This window comes from Haliotis cracherodii, unplaced genomic scaffold (genome assembly GCF_022045235.1).
Source record: "Haliotis cracherodii isolate W230 unplaced genomic scaffold, xgHalCrac1.p SCAF_6, whole genome shotgun sequence".
Classification (NCBI taxonomy): domain Eukaryota; kingdom Metazoa; phylum Mollusca; class Gastropoda; order Lepetellida; family Haliotidae; genus Haliotis; species Haliotis cracherodii.
Genome location: NW_027266319.1, coordinates 66,398,883 through 66,423,918, shown reverse-complemented (window position 1 = coordinate 66,423,918; position 25,036 = coordinate 66,398,883). Strand labels below are relative to the sequence as shown.

At 39.2% G+C, this 25,036-nt stretch overlaps 2 protein-coding genes across 6 annotated transcripts in view; one reads left to right on the top strand and one right to left on the bottom strand.

Moving 5' to 3' along the window:
- LOC139446734 (histone deacetylase 6-like) overlaps positions 1–25,036 on the bottom strand; it is a 338,991-nt gene that overhangs the window by 159,610 nt on the left and 154,345 nt on the right. The window lies entirely within an intron of this gene.
- LOC139446731 (G-protein coupled receptor moody-like) overlaps positions 1–25,036 on the top strand; it is a 110,555-nt gene that overhangs the window by 61,843 nt on the left and 23,676 nt on the right. For 4 of the 5 annotated variants that reach the window (XR_011651928.1, XM_071228031.1, XM_071228033.1 and 1 more), the window contains exon 2: positions 7,395–7,436. The gene's annotated coding sequence lies outside the window, so the exon portion shown is untranslated. Of the gene's footprint in view, positions 1–7,394; positions 7,437–22,423; positions 22,509–25,036 lie in introns of those variants that run through there. The other variant, XM_071228034.1, reaches the window with a different exon arrangement.

Genomic DNA, 25,036 nt, shown 5'->3' with positions numbered 1-25,036 from the left:
TTGATGGATGTTATGCTGCTTCATCTCCGTATTGATGTCGTAGCAAGTCTTTGAAAGGCATTTAGAAGTGATACACATTTGGAAGAGAATAATATTTTATCACTGATGACCAAACAATACACTTGCCTGTTGAACCTTTGGGCTCACTACAAATTGAGATTTGTGTCAGACTTCATGACTTGTATGGTATGAGTTGGATGTGTCACTAATGGGCTGTATAGGATTTTAGGAGAGGAACAAGCTTGTACACCATGAGACACATCTTTGTTTGTTTGGTTGTTGTTTAATGACGCACTCAGCAATATTCCAGCTGTATGACGGCGGTCTGTAAATAATCAATTCTGAACCAGACAATCCAGTGGTGAATGAGTGGTTGGATGAGTGGGTGGGTGGAAGGATGGGTGGCTGAATGAATAAGTGAGTGAGTGAGTGAGTGAGTGAGTGAGTGAGTGAGTGAGTGAGTGAGTGAGTGAGTGAGTGAGTGAGCGAGCTGATACCAAGACTTTAGTCCTAGACAGTGAGCGTAGAATCTTTATGGAACTCAAACCTATTCTTGATCATAATAAAACAAGTCTAGGCGGCATCAAGAAAAACAAATGGAGTAGAGAAATGTATTGTGCGAGATAATATTTCATATATTTTCGTCTGCCAAGACTTTAGCCACAGTTGTTTGACATGGTAAAGCAGAAATTAAGAAATACCAAACAACTTAGATTGTCTGGGTAACTCAGGCCTTCCAATGAATACTGCCAAGTCACTGTCACATGCCTACAATACACAAGGAATTGGCATCATCAAAAACAATGAGTAAGTGTGGTTTCACGCTGCTTTTAGCAATATTCCAGCAATATCACGGCAGGGGACACCAGAAATGGGCTTCACACATTGTACCCATGTCAGGAATCGAACCCGGGTCTTCAGCATGATGAGCGAACGCTTTAACCACTAGACTACCTGACTGCCCTTCAAAAACAATGAGAACCTAACCAAAAAGTAAGTTTAATTGGTGACTCAGCAATGGCAATAAATGTTTTTTTCAAGTGGCCATATTGAAAATATGAATGGACTATCTAAACAAATTCATGTGTCATCATTGTAGGGCACAAACAAGGAAGCTTCAGCTTCATCCTGGATGAGTGGTTTCTGAAGAGAGGACGTTTACAGTGTGATGAAACATATTTTCAGAGAATCAGATAAGAGTGAAAAGTCAGTCGATCACAGTATTGTTCATTTCTACTGGGACTGATAATGTTTTGTTTGGATAAATCGCTGAATTTCATCTTTCATCACAAGCTTGCCTCATTCCTTTTGTATCACAATACGTATCATACCTTGACCTCAGTATCATGATATGTATCATACTTGACCTCAGTATCATATGTATCATACTTGACCTCAGTATCATATGTATCATACCTTGACCTCAGTATCATGATATGTATCCTACCTTGACCTCAGTATCAGGATATGTATCATACCTTGACCTCAGTATCATATGTATCATACCTTGACCTCAGTATCATGATATGTATCATACTTGACCTCAGTATCATGATATGTATCATACTTGATCTCAGTATCATGATATGTATCATACCTTGACCTCAGTATCATGATATGTATCATACCTTGACCTCAGTATCATGATATGTATCATACCTTGACCTCAGTATCATATGTATCATACCTTGACCTCAGTATCATGATATGTATCATACCTTGACCTCAGTATCATATGTATCATACCTTGACCTCAGTATCACGATATGTATCATACCTTGACCTCAGTACTATGATATGCATCATACCTTGACCTCAGTATCATATGTACCATACCTTGACCTCAGTATAACGATATGTATCATACCTTGACCTCAGTATCATATGTATCATACCTTGACCTCAGTATCATGATATGTATCATACCTTGACCTCAGTATCATATGTATCATACCTTGACCTCAGTATCATGATACGTATCTTGAGTTTGTGTACCCTCTCAACTCTAAAACAGCTTGTATCAACTTTGCGATATATTCTTTGACATGCTTGGATGTGAAGGTGTGAGGTGAAATGGGTTTAATGTCGTGTCCAAGATTATAGCACTTTCATAGCGATGTGCATGCATGTGTGTGTGTGTGTGTTTGTGTGTGTGACTGCTTGTACTAGTCCGGACTGATGCCGATTTATAGTGCTAGCTCACTGAGATACCATGCCGCAGTTTAACATGAATACCCCACTCAGTATACTGACTCCGAGCCGACCAGTCCTTGTTTTAGCCCCTTAATGCCGAGCGCCAGACAGGGTAACAACAAGTACCATCTTTTAACATCTTTTGGTATGACGCGCCTGGGGATCGAACCCCGGACCTTCCGCTCTCCGGGCGGAGGCTCTACCACTAGACCACGGAGGCAGTCTTGTATATGAACATAATAGGTCCAACTACATCATGGTAAATCCCACATGCAGCTCAGAGGAACCTGTCCTCTTGTAGATTGAATCTCATTCACATAGTTAACTGAAACAATCTTAATGAATCAGCTTAAAGACAGCTATTATTTGTTTGTTTGTGGTTTAACGCCACACTCAGCAATATTCAAACTATATGACGGCAGTCTGAAACATAATCGAGTCTGAACCAGACAATCCGGTGATTAACATCATGAGCATCGATCCACGTGATGACATGCATCAACCAAATCAGCGAGCCTGACCACCCGATCTCGTTCATCGTCTCTTACGACAAGCATAGTCGCCTTTTATGGCAAGCATGGGTTGCTGAAGACCTGTTCTACCGTGGATCTTCATGGGTCAGACAGCTATTAAACACACATAGGCACATGTATGGCAGACAGTACTCTATCTTACAGACCCTGATACAAATATATCCAATACAGCCCATGAAAGTCTATAATGTTTGGCAAGTCTAGATTACTGCAAAATGAAGAGAATCTCTGGGCTCCTTTTAATAAAATTTTTATTAAGATAATTTAACAACTATTTTTGTTCTGTAAGATATGTTCATTTCAGAGACAAGGTGTTCGTCTAGGCGGGCAGGTGTGGAGGTATTAACTAGGTGTCTCATCAGAACACATGAGTAGAAACTAATTACACATATTGTAATAAGGAAGAAAGAAAGGTGCTATAACATAATCAACAGACGGATCCTAATGTGTAGGGGCATGATGTCACAGGTTGATCTTCGAAGGTCTTACATATTAGCGTCACCTCCAGTCATTATCACACAGCGATGATCGCTGGCAATGTGAATAATATTACAACATTTAACACGAAAATAACATTAGGTGATGAAGGTGTCAAATATATTATGACATCATATTGGTTGCAGAGTCGGGTAGTTATAATTATATTGTGTACCTTTATTCACAAAACAACTGAGCATAGAACATGCTTTCTACGTCTAAAAAAATATAATTCACATTGTGAAATTAGGCATTTGGAAGATCATTTTTAAATCAGAGATAGAGAGATAGAAACGAACATTTTAGTCCACTAGTCCTTTCATATTAACATATAGTAAAACCCTTAAAAGTGGCATATTTCTACTAGTCCTTATGATCGATGCCTTCACTATTGGGCAGTTTGGCAAGAACTATAGGACCAGTGCCAGTTTCTAACACTGTAAATGTTTCCGATTCTTCAAACAAACAATTTATCAGTTAGAGCAACTGTTAAAACATAAAAAATATGACACAACATTTCTGATGAATTAATTTGTTTTCCCAAAAAGAAAGATGAGCATTCAGCCATGCAGAGTATTGTATGCACGAAATGACACGGCTAAACCAATTGGAGATAAAATGCCATTTTTTTCTTGAGAGCTATGATTACGTTTCGATTTCATCATAATCAACGAACAAATTACATCATGTTGACTTGACACGTTGTACAATACAACCCTGAAACCCACTTGCAATTAAGGAATTGTTGTACTGACGTGGCCTACGATATTGATCACATCATTCCGTCACAAATTGGTTATATTTCCAAGAACTACAACATGTCTCTAACAAACATCTCCTTTCTGTTGTTTTGTTTAATGCATAAATAATAGTGATTAAACCCTCATAAGATAAGAAATCTGAAAATGTACTATTATTCTGCCCCCTTAATCCGACATGGCTGGTTGCAGATAATTATGTTGAATTAACGAGTATGTCGGATAAATGAAATTAAATAGTATCAGTATGACCGATTCAAAATACTTTAAAAAGCATAGTCTGGAACAGAAGTCTCCAGTTTGAAACTAGTGCAAGGCTCAAGAAAGCTGCTTTCTGATTGGCTAATGTTGACTTCCTGATAGTTATTTCATTGGTCGGTCAAAGTTTGCGAAAGGTTGTTCTGACATGACTTGTAATGGGATGTCCTCAGCGGTAGCGAGTACATGTGTCTGATTTTAATGAGATTGAGGTAATCTAAGCATGTGATTAATATTGGCTTGTTTATTAAAAGTTTAATTGTTTATTGTTAAGCAAGTTTATCTCTTCAGCCACTGTAATATGCAGCTACCGGGCCGGCTTATCTCGCATGAAAACACGGGCTGTTTACTTGCGGGCAGATGACCAAGGAGTATGCTGATCACTGTCGGATTAACGAGACTCCTTAATGAGTGATTTCGGTTATTCGTAGCAAAATAGTGTGTTGGAGTTGTAGACTGTTGGATTAACGCGTCTAAACAGCACTGATTTAATCGGTTCCCATTATTAGTGTTGGATAAAGCCGATTGTTGGATTACCGAGTGTCGGATTAACGAGACTTGATGGTATATCCTTAACATGTTTTTGTGAATGACTATAAAATCACAAAAAGGCGAGTGTCTCCTGCCCCACCAGTGGCACTCATCACAAACACATGCAAAGGCAAGTCAAGTGTTCACCTGAACACTGAACTGAAGTGAACAAAAAAACAACCAAATGCAACAAGAACTGTTATTTTAAGAACCTAATAGCACTGCCTTTTGTCTTGATCATGTGTTAAGGAGAATAAAATGTCTTCTGACAGCAGTGTATACTAGTTAAAATAAACTTCCTGCTGCTCCCCCACTCAATTATATTCACAAAGTTTTACAGACCACACAATCTTATGCCACGTGAAACAAAAACATTCATAAACAAAATTGTATTTTTGGACCACCCAAGATCAAACCAACTCTCTGAACCATAAAGAGGTTCAAAAAAAGGAAGAAAAAAAGGAATATCACTTTGATAATAAGAATCCTCACATCCAGCTAAGATTATCCATGAGTGAGTGAGTGAGTATGGTTTTACGCCGCTTTTAGCAATAGTCCAGCAATATCACGGCGGGGGACACCAGAAATGGGCTTCACACATTGTACCCATGTCGGGAATCGAACCCAGGTCTTCGGCATGACGAGCAAACGCTTTAACCACTAGGCTACCCGACCGCCCCAATTATCCATGAAAAGACGCAAGGAAGGAACGGTGCCAGGGCCTTTTTTGGATTTCAGTGAAACATATCCAATCCTTTTCCATTGGTGCCAACCTCATAAAGTATTGGTCAATGAAAAAACTGAAAAGTCCACTAGTCTCCTATTCATGTACAAAAACAATGGATAGCCAGGTAGACAGGGGCAATTAGAGCTACTTCTATTGCTAATGAGTCCAGAAAATATAAACTCAATTTCATTCTCTGTTTCGTATCGCTCTCCATCTGAAGAGAATCTTATGATTGATCATGCTTATTTGGTCAAAGACTGATTAAAACAAAATACCATTCCTTTGAAATGAACGTTTCTCATTTAGCCCAAATCTCGTTAATGGTAGATTTAGGTCCCTTCCAAACACCTGGACAAGTATTGCTAAATAATGACCGACAGTTCTGGAATCTAGGTCAAACAAACAATGTAGAAAAACATCAATTTGTGAAACTGAAATGACAAAATGCGAGCCAAGTGGTTTGATGGTTTGGATTTGCCCACAATGGTGAAAAAAACCACTTGATAGAATCCTATCATTACTCCTTTCTACTAGCCAATCCATCAAACCCTTCTAACTATTGAATTTACTTTCATGAATTTATTCAACTATGCATTAACTGAAATATAAATATGGAAAAGAACATTCATTTTGGTATTTTTCTTTGGGGTTTCAATCATGTTTCAATATAACTGCCACTTAAAAGCAAACAGTTTGAGAAAATAACGATTTCTGTTTGAGAAAGTACAGGTTTTGATTATATACATTTCAAATTGTTATTAAAAGAATAACTGCTTCAGTCTTCTTTCTTTCAGACAGCTTCTTCCTAACAGGTTTCCCCAAGACTAGTAATTGGAAAGAACCTTCGGAGATAAACCCTTTGATATTCTCAGGAAGGGGGAAAATAATTTGTACCCTAAAATTATTGAAAAAAATATATTCTGTTTCAGATTGTTAAAAAAAAGAAACTGCATGCAACAAAATTGAAATTGTTGCAAGGTGCTTTATCTTGAAAAGAAATGTCGGCTCATAGTTTTTTTATAAATATATCTGTTTTTGCAGCTGTAGCTTAAAAAATATCTGATCTGGATACAAAATTCCAGCCCCCCTCCCAAACATGAACTGGTTGGTAATCAGATGACATGTCCCTCTGTCTCCAGGGCCACAGAGCTATAAGGAATGGTTCTGAGTTAAAACACTGACAGTCTTTATTCATTTGATGATCAAGAGCAAAATTCACCACTTTACCAATAACCTGATATGGTACAAAGTTTCTTGAATAAAAGCGACAAAACCTTTTCCATAGTCAAAAGAGGAAGAAATATAGAAAACATTTGAATTCATGTGTCAGACGAAAATATTCTAGATGATGTGAAGAAGGGCTTGATGATCACATACTCTCCAATCAATACATACAGTGATGATATAAGTCACATCTTATATCCAATATACAAAGTAGAGTTCCACTAAAAATGATCTAATAACTGACACCTGCCATCAGACTCTCCAGCAGTCTGCTTCCAGGTGGGATGTTGTTGCATCTTCTTTGAGATAGAATCGAACAGATTCCTGAGGAAATATTTCGCATAAATCTATTTTTAGCCAACAACCATGTTGGGATTTCCCTTTTGTGTTAAACCTGCTGTATTTCACATGGCAGACTAATAAGATCATATTAGGGGATTTAATTACCCACTATAATGTACTAAAATCATGGGTCTGAAGTACCTTCAATCACATTTAACCGTTTGGCTGTAGACAATCATCGGATTGAGCAGCTATATGAAGGCCTAATCACATCCACATTATAACAATAGACGCTATAATAGACGTTCTCTAGAACTGCTGTTTCCTTAATTGTGGAACAATTCAGTGACTTATCGGTTGTTTCAACAAACCCTCTACGTCAATACAATATGTCTTTGTTTTCTTTTGCAGACATGGCCCCAAGTCAAGAAGGGTACAACAGAAGCTTGTCAGGTAAAGTACAGTTTCTTGTTTACATCCAAGTTCTACTGGGAGAAATTTTGAATGCATGTAATAGAAAAGAAATACAATCAACAATTGTGCTCAATTTTACAAAATTAATGACAATTTCCTGTCCTGATAATGTGTGCATCAAAATCTAAGTGAGTGAGTGAGTGTGGCTTACGCCCGTTTTAGCAATATTCCAGCAGTATCACGGCGGGGGACACCAGAAATGGGCTTCACACATTGTACCCATGTCGGGAATCGAAGTTGGGCATTCAATATACTGACTCCGAGCCGACCAGTCCTTGTTTTAGCCCCTTAATGCCGAGTGCCAGACAGGGTAACAACAAGTACCATCTTTTAACGTCTTTTGGTATGACGCGGTCAGGGATCGAACCCTGGACCTTCCGCTCTCCGGGCGAATGCTCTACCACTGGACCACGGAGGCAGTCTCACATCATACTGACTCTGAACTGACCAGTCCTTGTTTTAGCCCCTCAATGCCGAGTGGAGGCAGGGTAAGAACAAGTACCATCTTTTAATGTCTTTTGGTATGATGCAGCCAGGGATTGAACCCTGGACATTACGCTCTCCGGGCAGACGCTCTATCCACTAGACCATAAACAGTTTAATTGCATGAAAGGATGTAGATAAACCAGTTCAATTCAGGCAGGGTAACAACAAGTACCATCTTTTAATGTCTTTTGGTATGATGCAGCCAGGGATTGAACCCCCTACCTTACACTCTCCGGGCAGACGCTCTATCCACTAGACCATAAACAGTTTAATTGCATGAAAGGATGTAGATAAACCAGTTCAATTCAGGCAGGGTAACAACAAGTACCATCTTTTAATGTCTTTTGGTATGATGCAGCCAGGGATTGAACCCCCTACCTTACACTCTCCGGGCAGACGCTCTATCCACTAGACCATAAACAGTTTAATTGCATGAAAGGATGTAGATAAACCAGTTCAATTCAGGCAGGGTAACAACAAGTACCATCTTTTAATGTCTTTTGGTATGATGCAGCCAGGGATTGAACCCCCTACCTTACACTCTCCGGGCAGACGCTCTATCCACTAGACCATAAACAGTTTAATTGCATGAAAGGATGTAGATAAACCAGTTCAATTCAGGCAGGGTAACAACAAGTACCATCTTTTAATGTCTTTTGGTATGATGCAGCCAGGGATTGAACCCCCTACCTTACACTCTCCGGGCAGACGCTCTATCCACTAGACCATAAACAGTTTAATTGCATGAAAGGATGTAGATAAACCAGTTCAATTCAGGCAGGGTAACAACAAGTACCATCTTTTAATGTCTTTTGGTATGATGCAGCCAGGGATTGAACCCCCTACCTTACACTCTCCGGGCAGACGCTCTATCCACTAGACCATAAACAGTTTAATTGCATGAAAGGATGTAGATAAACCAGTTCAATTCAGGCAGGGTAACAACAAGTACCATCTTTTAATGTCTTTTGGTATGATGCAGCCAGGGATTGAACCCCCTACCTTACACTCTCCGGGCAGACGCTCTATCCACTAGACCATAAACAGTTTAATTGCATGAAAGGATGTAGATAAACCAGTTCAATTCAGGCAGGGTAACAACAAGTACCATCTTTTAATGTCTTTTGGTATGATGCAGCCAGGGATTGAACCCCCTACCTTACACTCTCCGGGCAGACGCTCTATCCACTAGACCATAAACAGTTTAATTGCATGAAAGGATGTAGATAAACCAGTTCAATTCAGGCAGGGTAACAACAAGTACCATCTTTTAATGTCTTTTGGTATGATGCAGCCAGGGATTGAACCCCCTACCTTACACTCTCCGGGCAGACGCTCTATCCACTAGACCATAAACAGTTTAATTGCATGAAAGGATGTAGATAAACCAGTTCAATTCAGGCAGGGTAACAACAAGTACCATCTTTTAATGTCTTTTGGTATGATGCAGCCAGGGATTGAACCCCCTACCTTACACTCTCCGGGCAGACGCTCTATCCACTAGACCATAAACAGTTTAATTGCATGAAAGGATGTAGATAAACCAGTTCAATTCAGGCAGGGTAACAACAAGTACCATCTTTTAATGTCTTTTGGTATGATGCAGCCAGGGATTGAACCCCCTACCTTACACTCTCCGGGCAGACGCTCTATGCACTAGACCACAAAGGCAGTTTAATTGCATGAAAGGATGTAGATAAACCAGTTCAACTCAGGCAGGGTAACAACAAGTACCATCTTTGAATGTCTTTTGGTATGATGCAGCCAGGGATTGAACCCCCAATCTTACGCTCTCCGGGCAGACGCTCTATCCACCAGACCACAAAGGCAGTTTAATTGCATGAAAGAATGAAGATAAACCAGTTCAACTCAGGACTCAATCAGTCACTGACTATAATTGAATCTAATTTTTTTCCAAACTTAACCTCTCCAAATCATGTTTGAGCCCCAAATGCGGAAAAAGAGATTGAACATGATTTTGGAAATTAGACTCTGAAAGCAGTTAGCGTCATTATGATGGCATTCCGTTGATTCAATCAGGCTTACACCTCTGCTGTGAGGTAAAATCCATTAAAACAAGCTCATCTGAAATGCTGTTGACAGAATGTACTGAAAGGGAACACGATTCAGTGCAATTCACCACCGATTGACATTGATTGCAAAAACGTCCTTAATCAAAAGAAAAGGATAAATATTTTTAGCTTCGTCTAGATTTGTTTTTGCGATAAACTTTACGATTTATCAGAGGTAAATTGAAGTGTTTCACTTAAATCCATTTGCTGATTGGGAACTATTAAACGATCATCTAACTGAAGCAGCACTTACAAACACATTTGATTTGATGACAAAATGATATCTTGTGTAAGCAGCTTCTCTGGTTTGAAGTCATGCTAGACATGAAAGGCTCCACACAACCTCTCGCCAAGCCAGTGACTGACTCCACTAGTCTGCTTGGCTGGTTTCACATCCAGTATATCAGTTGTCCGTGCAGACATCTAGCTGGTTTCACACCAAGTATATCAGTTATCCGTGAAGACATCTAGCTGGTTTCACACCAAGTATATCAGTTATCCGTGAAGACATCTAGCTGGTTTCACATCAAGTATATCAGTTTTCAATACAGAAATCTAGCTGGTTTCACACCAAGTATATCAGCTGTCCGTGCAGACATCTAGCTGGTTTCACACCAAGTATATCAGTTGTCCATGAAGACATCTAGCTGGTTTCACACCAAGTATATCAGTTATCCGTGCAGACATTAAGCTGGTTTCACATCAAGTATATCAGTTTTCAATACAGACATCTAGCTGGTTTCACACCAAGTATATCAGCTGTCCGTGCAGACATCTAGCTGGTTTCACACCAAGTATATCAGTTGTCCATGCAGACATCTAGCTGGTTTCACACCAAGTATATCACTTGTCTGTGCAGACCTCTAGCTGGTTTCACACCAAGTATATCAGTTATCTGTGCAGACATCTAGCTGGTTTCACACCAAGTATATCAGTTATCTGTGCAGACATCTAGCTGGTTTCACACCAAGTATATCAGTTGTCCATGCAGACATCTAGCTGGTTTCACACCAAGTATATCACTTGTCTGTGCAGACATTTAGCTGGTTTCACACCAAGTATATCACTTGTCTGTGCAGACCTCTAGCTGGTTTCACAGCAAGTATATCAGCTGTCCGTGCAGACATCTAGCTGGTTTCACACCAAGTATATCAGTTGTCCATGCAGACATTTAGCTGGTTTCACACCAAGTATATCATTTGTCTTTGCAGACATCTAGCTGGTTTCACAGCAAGTATATCAGTTATCTGTGCAGACATCTAGCTGGTTTCACACCAAGTATATCAGCTTTCAATACAGAATTCTAGCTGGTTTCACACCAAGTATATCAGCTTTCAATACAGAATTCTAGCTGGTTTCACACCAAGTATATCAGCTTTCAATACAGAATTCTAGCTGGTTTCACAGCAAGTATATCAGCTTTCAATACAGAATTCTAGCTGGTTTCACAGCAAGTATATCAGCTTTCAATACAGACATCTAGCTGGTTTCACACAAAGTATATCAGCTTTCAATACAGACATCTAGCTGGTTTCACACCAAGTATATCAGCTTTCAATACAGAATTCTAGCTGGTTTCACACCAAGTATATCAGCTTTCAATACAGAATTCTAGCTGGTTTCACAGCAAGTATATCAGCTTTCAATACAGACATCTAGCTGGTTTCACACAAAGTCTTCTAGTCTGCATTAGTTGGTATTTCCAAACTCATGCACATCCTGCCCATTGCAATTAGTTTCAAATTTTAATGTAATTGACTTTGGGGTATTTATAATTTTCAGAAGCATCATAAAAATATCATTGATAAATCCAAAGTCTTGCATTTAGTGATTTATGGTATCAAATCACTTCACATAAACTGAGCATTCATTTTCAACATAAATACAAACTGCCACATCCATGTTTTGCCTCCACCATGTTTCTGTACAGCTCTTGAAAACAACTTGCCTCCGTAAATCGTCCAAACTGCTTCATCCACAATTTCCTTCAAACTATGATTAAACTAATAAAGAAACAGGATTTATCAGCGTATCTAATATGGCAAGTTTAGAATCTATCAAAATAGATTGACATATTTCTTACTCTCGCCATGGCCTTTTAGTAAATCTCAGCCTATTTAATTTCAGTTTTAAATTGATTTTTACGGGAATAGATGGAAAACTGAAAAGAAATATTGTTTATTACAACAATCCTTAAGCTCAAAACTTTCAAAACTATTCTAGAACTTCATGAACCCAATCTTATTAAAAGCAAACTGACATGAAAATAAGATATTAGCTTCAACATAGTCTCCTGGTTGTGACAGTACCCTTGGTTGTGAAAGTACCCTTGGTTGTGAAAGTACCCTTGGTTGTAAAGTACCCTTGGTTGTGAAAGTACCCTTGGTTGTGAAAGTACCCTTGGTTGTGAAAGTACCCTAGGTTGTAAAGTACCCTGGGTTGTAAAGTACCCTTGGTTGTAAAGTACCCTTGGTTGTGAAAGTACCCTTGGTTGTAAAGTACCCTTAGTTGTAAAGTACCCTTGGTTGTGAAAGTACCCTAGGTTGTAAAGTACCCTGGGTTGTAAAGTACCCTTGGTTGTAAAGTACCCTTGGTTGTGAAAGTACCCTTGGTTGTAAAGTACCCTTGGTTGTGAAAGTACCCTAGGTTGTAAAGTACCCTTGGTTGTAAAGTACCCTTGGTTGTGAAAGTACCCTAGGTTGTAAAGTACCCTTGGTTGTGAAAACACCCTTGGTTGTGAAAGTACCCTTGGTTGTAAAGTACCCTTGGTTGTGAAAACACCCTTGGTTGTGAAAGTACCCTTGTTGTGAAGTACCCTTGATTGTGAAAACACTCTTGGTTGTGAAAACACCCTTGGTTGTGAAAACACCCTTGATTGTGAAAGTACCTTTGATTGTGAAAGTACCCTTGTTGTAAAGTACCCTTGTTGTAAAGTACCCTTGTTGTGAAAACACCCTTGGTTGTGAAAGTACACTTCATTGTGAAAACACTCTTGGTTGTGAAAACACCCTTGGTTGTGAAAGTACCCTTGGTTGTGAAAACACCCTTGGTTGTGAAAGTACCCTTGGTTGTGAAAACACCCTTGGTTGTAAAGTACCCTTTGTTCTGAAAACACCCTTGGTTGTGAAAGTACCCTTGGTTGTGAAAGTACCCTTGTTGTAAAGTACCCTTGTTGTAAAGTACCCTTGTTATAAAGTACCCTTGTTATAAAGCACTCTTGTTGTGAAGTACTGATCTTGTACAAGCAGCAACTGTGAGGCACATGAGACTTGACGGAGGGAGTTAAATGATGACTGATAGCCCCAATAAAACAGATCATATTGGGAGAAAATTGGCAATAATTCTGTTATCTTTTCCAAAAGTCTTTCTTTGAGTGCCAGACTGGTGTGACAGGGAAGCAATTATTTTTCAGTGTATTTCCATTTGATGAGAATTAAAATGCTCACGAGTAATACTCTCGTAATGCATTTCTGATCCTATTGAAGTAGCACCACGATAGTCAAACATCATGGGAAGAGTATTGTCAGGCTGAAACATAATCTTCACAACCATAACTCATTAAGGTCCCTGTCGGCAAGCCCTGTAGTTACAGTGTTGGCTTAGTAAGAAGACCTGGGTTGATTCCCATATGGTACGGTGTGTCCATCCATCCCAGAACAGGGACACTGCTGCATCTGCTACAGCCATACTCACTCACTCACTCACTCACTCAGTGTGGACACAAAACTGATTCTCTAGGTTTTGAGCACAGGTATATTCTCTGGTGGGCAACACAATTTACCACGAAGCACTTCGTGCATAATGGAATTTGCCAATATGAGGCACTGTCTTCATCAGCTGATGAATGTCAACAAATACAACTTTCAATCCTTGCACGTCACTATATATGGCAGTAATCCTGAACAAGACGCTAAACCCAATCTCACCTCACCACCCCTTCATCATGTGAATAATCTGCGAGCCATTACAGACACAATTACTGGGATCATATACACAAAATTGCCATTCATATCAAGAAGTTTCTGAGTACATGTGAAAAAGATACTGGGTATAAAACAGCCAGACCCGTGAAGATCCGGGGTAGAATAGGTCTTCAGCAACCCATGCTTGCTGTAAAAAGCGACTATGCTTGTCGTAAAAGGCGACTAACGGGATCGGGTGGTCAGGCTCGCTGACTTGGTTGTTGCATGTCATTGTATCCCAATTGCGTGGATCGATGCTCATGATGTCAATCACTGTTTGCTGAGTGTGGCATCAAACAACAAACAAACATGTGAAAAATACAGAAAGTGTAGATTATTAAATGGGATTGCGTGACAGTCAAAGTATGGCATGGTCAGATCGAAACACAAACTAAACCAAAATACGAAAACTGGACATGATAATATGCACAGTGCATACCTAATCCCATATTAATACATGACACTTTTTATGGATAGCAACTTCTTATATTCTTTGTACGACATTTCACAGCTACTTCTTACTCCAAGTTTCACTTGATGAAGGAACAAGACGTAGCTCTGAAATGTCGTACAAAGAATATTAAAAGTTACTATTCATAAAAAGAGTCATGTATTCATATTCTCCAAACTTCTAAGTGCCTTTTTAAGACTTTAATCCCATATTTATTGATGCAGGAAAGGCTGAGAAATGGGAAAAATAGAATTTTACAATAATTGACTTATTATGCAAGAGAATAAATGAAACAGATAAAAGTGAAATTATTTTCAGTAATCTCCACTCACGTTTTTTGCTTTTTGCTTATTGGCTGGTTCAAACTAATTATTACCAAGTATGGAACATAAAGTTGAAAATTGGAAGAAAATTGAAGCTTTTATGGTTTCTATTTCCTAAAACATGGTTATGGAAGTGGAAACTGAGACACGATGTAGAGCTTTCAAACTTTCCAACTTTCCTAAATGGTGTACGGAAATAAGAAGTTGGAAGTGGTATTGAGCTTTCAAGCTTCCATCTTTCATAACAGATTTCGGAAATGAGAAGTAGGAGGCCGTGTAGAGCTTTCGAGCTTTCCTTCTTTTAAAAATAAAGCTTGAAAGATGAATTGTCAAGTGTTACCTGGATCGTAACCTTGTGGTAAAGAGTTCGCTCTTCATGCCAAATGCCAAGCTTCGATTCTCCCACATGGGTACAATGTGTGAAGCCCATTTCTGGTGTCCCCTGCCGTGATATTGCTGGAATATTGCTAAAAGCGGAGTTAAACCTTACTCACTCATTCACTCACTCACCCATCCGACCGACCGCCTGCCCACCCACTCACTCACTCACTCACTCACTCACTCACTCACTCACTCACTCACCTATGATTGTTTGCATTATTCCAGTCTGTATACTTCATACATTCCAGTAAGACAAAGACAGTAAATATGTAACTAGAGTTTTTATCTCGAAATTTATTATATTTCCTCATCACCATTGTTTGTATGTTCAATTAAACCCATCCCACTCACTCACTCACTCACTCAAAGTTGTCACAAATGCTTTGGCTTTTAGTAACCTTACCCAGCTTTAGAAAATATCTACACTGTTGGATGGTCGACACACTGTGATATTACTGCTGCCATGTATAGTTATATGAGTGACTGAGTTGTGTTTAACGCCGCTTTTAACAGTATTCCAGTTATATCACAGCGTGTCAGCTTAATGTGGGAGGAAAGCCCAAGTGATGCAGGTCTCAGACGTTTACCACTTCGGTGAAACCCACGAGCACGGGTATGGTGCTGACAAACCTAGAAACATAATCGGGGCGAACCGGGATTCAAACCCACAATCACAAGTTTCGGGCGTGCCCAAGGGATGCAACTCTGCACAGCGAATCGCGGCGCCTTAGATGACTGGGTCACCTGTGCTCCCCATATATAGTGAAATGTCCTCACTGCCCCAGTATTGTTTATGCCACTGCAGCGTGGGACAATAATCTACTGTCAATAACACTGCAGTTCTCCTTCATGCAAGAGAAACATTAGCTCCTAACAAATAAGTTGAGTTTTTTCGAGTCAAATAATAGAGGGTTATAACAGCTGTTCACAGGAAACATGAATACATATTCACAACATGGAAATTCGATTATTTCTGCCCCTATACATATGCATGTAGTTTCTGTGTGGACAGTTATTACATGAGGAGTATTGGAAATTCAACAGGTGTGTCTGCATGGCAACAAGATCATCAACATGCTCGTGCATCACCTAGTACTGTTCAATGGCAGGACTAATCATTTGTGTATTAACAAATCGTATGTTTATTAAGGTTGCATCTGATGAGTATCAGAGAATTACCATTTTGGGTTCATGAAGTTTCATTGCCGTATTCGACGTAATAAGCGCCCAGGGCGCTCTCAAAATTAGAAATAGGGGGCTCTTATTAGAATATTATTTTGGTGAAAAAAAACCAGAGTTGAAATATCGTAAATTTTGTGTTTTATGCTAACAGCCTGAAATGTTTATATACGACAGATATATTTTTCCAGAATTAATTGCCCATAATTAAGGGTGGATATAACACACTCGTGCGTATTATACACGAATAAATAAGTCTTGTGTACATTGATCAATCAGAAGGGATGCTAATTGGGATTGTTTACTAGTCAATATATTAGTAATTATCGCCTGTCCTTGCATACACCTGTCCTTGTATACACCTGTCCTTGCATACAGCTGTCCTTGCATACACCTGTCTTTGAATACACCTGTTCTTGAATACAGCTGTCCTTGCATACACCTGTCCTTGCATACACTTGTCTTTGAATACACCTGTCCTTGCATACATCTGTCCTTGAATACACCTGTCCTTGCATACACCTGTCCTTGCACATACCTGTCTTTGAATACACCTGTCCTTGCATACACCTGTCCTTGAATACACCTGTCCTTGCATACACCTGTCCTTGCATACACCTGTCTTTGAATACACCTGTCCTTGTATAAACCTGTCCTTCCATACACCTGTTCTTGTATACACCTGTCCTTGCATACACCTATCCTTGCATACACCTATAACTTGTCCTTTCATAAACCTATACAACTGTTCTTGAATACACCTATACACCTGTCCTTGAACACACCTGTCCTTGCATACACCTGTCCTTACATACACCTGTCCTTGAATACACCTATCCTTGAACACACCTGTCCTTGAATACACCTGTCCTTACATACACCTGTCCTTGCATACACCTGTCCTGGATACACCTGTCCTTGAATACACCTGTCCTTGAATACACCTCTACACCTGTCCTGGATACACCTGTCCTTGAATACACCTGTCCTGGATACACCTGTCCTGGATACACCTGTCCTTGATTACACCACAATAACCCATACAACAGGGATGTGAAAGGTTCTGGTCTTACCTAATACAGCATAGTGTTCCTGAACATGAATTACCACAAAAAAACAGGAAACAGTTATTCAAATCAACGAATATTCAATTATTGCAGCCACATTTATAATGAAAACCTACAGGCTCTCAAGCACACAGCTGGTGATTGTCGTGAATGGAAATGCTATTCCCCAAGGACAGCATGGTTTCTTCAGATCAGATCTGACAACCTTGAAATGACTTTGAATTGTGTTCTCACCTGAAATAACTTGCATTCTTTACAAACGTTAATAGAACATTCATTAAGCATTCCAGTATAAACAGAACACCAAAATACCAGTAATTAGGAAATGTACAATCTCAAACAATTAAATAATTATGTTACCAGAGTCAAAACAGATTGTTTATTTACTCAGATGGAAGTGCAACTTCTGTATATTTTTTGTGTGCATTTTGAACATTTTCCAGGAGTGTATCCAAGCTCTCGCTGTGGTAAAGTGCACCCAGTGTGGGATGCCGGTTTAGACTTGCACAAGTCTCTAAGGCAATAATTATTTGTTTAAATCATATTTTCTACATTATGAAAAACAATAAGTACAAGTTGTCCCTATAAGAGACTGGAGTCCGTCCACATACCTAGACTTATTAGGAGGATAGAATAACTACACATCCATGGACTTATCTTTCAGTACAGCCTTGGAGCAAGGCTAGGGCAGGTACTGTTAGGGGACATGCTGTAAATCACATAACCCCATCAGGGATGCTGTGTTCCTGACAACTATCAATTACTTCTTAAAGCCCCACAGTGAGTTAGTTAATGGAGTGCGCCCAACGTTGCACTGATATTCCAGGTGCCTGTAGATACAAGTAACAAAAAACCCTTTTCATTATCACAAGAGTGAGTGAGTGACTTTGGATCATAACAGTAAAATCTGTGGATAAGGGAGACAACTGTGCACATCAATAATACCCATACTCTTTAAACAACTCTAAATATACTGACTACAATAAATGTCATATTTTATTATGATTTGACAATAAATAAAAGTTGACATCAAAAAGCAATGTCTGGAATGATCACATTAAACACAATCAATCATTTTCATAACAAGGCATTTCACCACATAGATCTCACTTTTCAAAATTTAATTTAAAAAAATAATTCTTTTTGTGCCATTTTCATGTGGAGGATTAGGTGGCCCTGGCAGAGAAACAGATACATGTACATGTATGTCAGCTCAGTACATCCTTGCTGGACCCTTCAGCTTCATGGACCCGTGAAGATGCCGGGGTAGAATAGGTCTTCAGCAACCCATGCTTGCCTCCCCGTGAAGATGCGGGGTAGAATAGGTCTTCAGCAACCCATGCTTGCCTCCCCGTGAAGATCCGGGGTAGAATAGGTCTTCAGCAACCCATGCTTGCCATAAATGGTGTCTATGCTTGTCGTGAGAGGCGACTAATGGGATCGGGTGGTCAGGCTCGCTGACTTGGTTGATGCATGTCATCATATCCCAATGGCGTTGATCGATGCTCATGATGTCAATCACTGGATTGTCTGGTCCAGACTCAATTATTTACAGACCGCTGTCATATAGCTGGAATATTGCTGAGTGCGGCATTAAACAACAAACAAACAAACAAAAAACATCCTCGCTGGAACTTAAAGCTTCATGAACAAACAATCTTGCCATCATGAATTTAACAGCAACTAGATTTTATTTTCAATTAAGGAAGACATGAAACACTGAGGTCTCATTCCACTAAGGTCTCATTCCACTAAGGTCTCATTCCACTAAGGTCTCATTCCACAAAGCAATCGTAGCTCTATTACTTACTCCCCTGCCGTAACTCCCACACTTTAACACAGACTTACGACAGCTGTAGAGCTAAGGCACGAGACCTTGATCCCAGAGTAAGCCAATCAATATGACCTCAAGTACTTGTCCAATTTGTAGACAGCTTACAGTCATGAAACCAAAGAATTGAAGCATCATTTGGATGAAAGAAAAACATTGGAGGACCATCCCCCTGACATGTGGGATCATTGAACACAGAGTACCTCATTAACCAGGTGTAAACTGCATCCGGGGGAACCACCAGGTGCTCCCTCTTCTAGTAGATCACAATTACCACATAGACGGTCATTGATTACCGATAGTGGTTCTGGCATCTTGAACCAAAGTACATACAACAATTGATTTGTCTTACTTGAGAGTTTTCATAATTATTGATGACATAATAATGATCCCAAGTTTCGTTATCATTTCTGAGAAAGTATTGTCATCAGCATCTTCAAGTGATGAGGGTTCACTAATATAAGCTGTAGCAGGATCACGAGGTGGTGGTGGTGAAATGGGGTTTAACGTCGCGACCAAGATTATTGCACTTATATAGCGACGTGCATGTACGTCCGTGTGTTTGTGTGGCTGCTTGTACTAGTCCGGACTGATGCCGATTTATAGTGCTAGCTCACTGAGATACCATGCCGCAGTTTAACATGAATACCCTACTCAGACACAGTATACTGACTACGAGCCGACCAGTCCTTGTTTTAGCCCCTTAATGCCGAGCGCCAGACAGGGTAACAACAAGTACCATCTTTTAACGTCTTTTGGTATGACACAGCTGGGGATCGAACCACAGACCTTCCGCTCTCCGGGCGGACACTCTACCGCTAGGCCACGGTGGCGGTCTAGGATCACGAGGGGTACATGGGGTTTTATGTGTCCCCTGTTAGGTTTTATACCACAAGCCGGAGTAATTTATCTTAACATGTTTTAATATGACATTTAAAATAATTCAAATAATTTCCAAATTGAAAGAAAACAGCTGCTTGATTGAGCTTGCGCTGAGTCACTTGACATCCATTGGCTCAGAAAAAGTGTATGTTTTTTTGCTTTAAAGCAGGGTATAAAGGATTTATTCTGTCTCTCAGAAATCCACGTGCAGCTTGTAGTGCTCATGGCGGGGTATAAGAGAGTAATTCCCCCGCTGTGAAATTTATTACCCTCCAGGGCGGGTTACATAGTATTTTATCAAGATCACGTAGACCAATCAGATCTCATCATTCTGACATAGAGGTATAATAATCCTTTTTGTAAACCTCGAAATGAAAGATTTTCGTTTGTTATTCCTTGATTTATCTGCCTCCCCAAACTTAAAACTTGTAGCTGATACAATCGGAGATAAATATTAGAAATAATATTTTCAAAGAAAATCAATATGAGAAGCCTTATCTTTTAAAGAAACAAACAGCCGATTGTTTGTTTGTTTAAAAGATAAGGCTTCTCATATTGATTTTCTTGATTTATCTGCCTCCCCAAACTTAACACTTATAGCTAGTACAATCGGAGATAAATATCAGAAATATTTCCAAAGAAAATCAATATGAGAAGCCTTATCTTTTAAACAAACAATCAATCGGCAGTTTGTTTCTTCAGTACTTACACCATCAACAATATGATTTGGTTAGTTCGTTGTTTAACGCCGCACTCAGCAATATTCCAGCTATATGACGGCGGTCTGTAAATAATCGAGTCTGGACAAGACAATCCAGTGACTGATATCATGAGCATCGATCCACGCAATTGGGATCGATGACATGCATCAACCAAGTCAGCGAGCCTGACTACCCGATCCCGTTAGTCGCCTTTTATGCCAAGCATAGTCACCCTTTACGGCAAGTATGGGTTGCTGAAGACCTTTTCTACCCTGGAATCTTCACGGGCCCAACATGAAGAGGGAATTGTAACAGTAAATGTTTTTGCAATATTGGTATTTTTATTTAGGCCGCCAGCACCATGCTTTCGATGAAAAGTTAAACCAAGTAATTGAAAAAGGCAAAACCTTATATAACAATAATAATAATTGTTTCCTTGACATAAACCACAAACATGTTTACAGAGATAAAGGTAGAGAACTATATATCAGTGCATACAACAGACAAAATCTGACCAGATGACCTTTCATTCTCTTCAGACATACAGATGACTCAAACAATGACTAGTTGCCTATTTTTCTGTGTTCCCTGATTAATAACATCTGAATATCAATAATAAATTTGAACATGAGAGTTAACCTTTGATTCTGGCTGTGGGCTAAAATGTACAGGCAAAAGAACTCTACTTCTTCCGCTGTTGCTGTTGGCAATGACAGTCAGAATCCACTTATATTTCCTGTGGTCAGATCAGTTGATGGAAATGTCTTGACATAAATCATCATTACAGAGTTGTAGAGAGTTGTATGACAAGGCTTACTCTGCTGCGGTAAATGGCCACTGATTAATGACTTCAGGGTTTAATATCTTTCACAAAATGGTCACCCCAACTACTGACATGGGCTGTGCATTTGTATGTATGGAGAATGTCAAATTCAAAATGAATCGGCTTTAATTTACATGATTTATAAGTTTTTAGACTATTTTCAAAGACTACCGCCTGGGTTGCGTCATACAATTAACACCAGCTTAGTTTTTGTGGATGATTATTCATGACCAACACTGAAGAAACTGAAGGATCGAAACCTTCTACTGCGCAATATATGAAAATCTGAGACAACAAAATAATTGTCATTTCTCAAAGTGGATTGAACAGTTTATGAATTTCATCGATCCATTTCGTATGTTTCATGGTATTCACAAAAACATGAACAAATGTCAATACCAAAAGAGATAAAAACACCGATATTTCAAACAAATCACAACAGATAAGTTTATCATGGAAACTGTCAGAGAAGGAAAGCCTTTAAAATCACGATTGTAAAATATCCAATGACTTCATATGCATAGTCATGTGTCATTCATTCACGATAGTCATGTCTTCAGTGATTCATGAATGAAACAGAACAAATTCTGGATCTGAGCTTCTTTGGTTGTGTTTACGAAGCCGTCAGTCTCTCTCAACTGTTCTGACGTCACAGCTCTTCAGGTCTTGAGTCACCTGTGGCTGTCTCTAGCAAGCCCTCCCACTGGCAGGGCAGCCGGCAGGAGTTTACACAAAGTGACCAATCGCAGGTGCCCATATAGGCAGAAGATGCTTATTGATTAATGACAACATTGTTGATATGGGGCAAGGAGGTCTGTGATCAGTCTCACGTAATTAGCAGGAAGGACAGGTATACATTTGGCCTCTCGCGCGAATCAACACAATTATTTTAGGTAAGTTTCTTAACATTTCTCAACATTATACTACCGGATGTAATATTGATTGTCACTTGAGTTGGATGTTACATACAACATAGAAAGTGCTTTGACAATGCCAATTTCCTTTTTCATAAGGTAAAGAGACTGACGTTGATGGACTCTTAGTATGTAATATCTGTTAACATCTAAACAGATATGGTAATCAATTGATAATCTACCGGTAATAATTATGAAAACAAGTTGGATCCAGATGAAAACAACATTTAAAAATTATCTTACATAAATGATAACACTTATGGTTAGAACTAAATTTCACTAAAATTATCCAGATTGATAGAATACATAATTTTAAGTACCTGAAATTACTTATGTAAAGTTTTAATTAAAACGACCAGTTTCAGTGTAAATGGCTTTCAATAAGTCAATACATGTTATAACCAAACACAATGATACTTGTGGGAGTTTAGTCAATACAGCATACAGCATATGTTCTGAAATGTATTATTTAAATGGTGCTTATAGATTTTACAAGTATATCTCACAATTGTGATTATATGTTGCGTAAGATATCCCAACACCACACAAATCAATGGCCAGTTTGAACAACTGATGCTGATGCTGGCGAGAGTTCCTGAGTATAGGTCTCCGCGATGATGATCTTCTCAACATCATTACGCTGCTAATTACAGACATCGTCCATCTCGATCTTCCCGACCCTGCCAGCATGTATCTATGGTGGCTGCTATCGCCTGTTTATTAAAGGGGCTCTCACAGTCACTGGTCTTGGTGACTGCAGTATAGCCAACATACTAGCCTTGCTCCAAGGCTGTACTTGGATGTGTAGTAATTCTATCCTCCTAATAGGCAAGTCTAGATATGTAAGGACTCCAATCTCTTATACGGACAACTTGTTCTTATTATTTACATGATTGAAATTATGATTTAAACTAATAACTATGGCCTAGAGACTTGTGCAAGTCTACCAACATAGAAACACACCAGAATGAGGGATCGCTTCTAAGAAACAAACAGCTCTTGTTGTATTCAGAGAAAAACATTTATGTTCAGATGAGATTCTTCTGTGTAATCAGTTTTCATTTCTTATGCCATATACAAAAGATGTCTTGAGACTTTGTGGAATCATAGCTAATGACATGCTGTTCTCATTGTACTCTGGGAATATTAATTATTTGAAGATGAGATTCTTATGAGTATCATTATCATATGGCCTATGTAGAACATGTCTTCAGTGGTTGCCAGTGAAACAAAATATGCCCATTGATTCAAATGTTCCCAATCTTTTTTCATGTAGATATTCATTTCCATGAATTGAAAGTTGAAGCGCTATCAATATCATTAAAAATAAATATCAGAAAAGGAGGAAATGGTTCATGTGACATGAAGACAGTGAGAGAGTAAGTGTGTTGGGTTTAACGCCGCTTTTAACAGTATTCCAGTTACATCACAGCGTGTCAGCATAATGTGGGAGGAAAGCCTGAAGTGATGCAGGTCTCAGTTGTTTACCACTTCGGTGAAACCCACGAGCACGGGTATGGTGCCTACCTTGAAGACAGAGATATAGAGAATCTGTGTTGATAAATTTGTTATAACAATACACTAGGGTGAGATTTTATTTGTCATCCAACATCATTCTTCCAACTTTTTCAGCTTGTAGACAGTAATAAGCAGTGTCTTAAGTGTAAAAAGTACCTCTAACAGATTCAGCAGTAGAGCCATTAGGGATATCATTTGTGATGTCATGGTAACCAATGATGTCACAATGGTTTGTAAAGCATTGTGATGCAATTTCATTGCAGCGATATCTACAATGTTACTATCTCTTGACCTCACCAAAGCCATATCTCCTGTGGGAGCCAGTTTTGGATGATAAAAACCATTCTAACCATACACAGCACTATGTCAGGATACTCTTCAACATGACGACACCAGGTGCTCACTACAACCTTGTGTGGAGTACTGTCGTCAAGTCTTAACAAACATCCGGAGGACTAGACTAACATCTAGTCTCTGAAATGAACATATCGTACAGAAAAAAACAGTTGTTCAGTTATCTTAATAAAAATATTATAAAAAGGAGCCCAGTGACTCTCTTCATTTTCAGATACTGCAGTGATCTAGACTTGCCAAACATTATAGACTTGCATGGGATTAATTTGACATATATTTGTATCAGGGTCTGTAATACACACTACCAGAGGACATGTGAAAAAAGATTGTTCCATGTTGTCCATTACAGTATCATGCACACAGTTATGTAAACTTTATGACTGTGAAACAGTAGTGCGACAACTACTTTGTGATGGAACGTCAAGGTCATGTTTCACAGAGAGATGTCAGCCGAACAACGCCATTACTTGCAGGGCTAATGTAACATGATCGGTGCAACAATTGTAGAGCTATCAAAACATGATCCTTGCGACATTCGTAATGCTAGTGTAACACGATTCTTTCGACAATCATAAGGCCAGCGTAACATGATCCTTGCGACAATTGTATGATCACTTTCAAAATGAGGTTAGCAC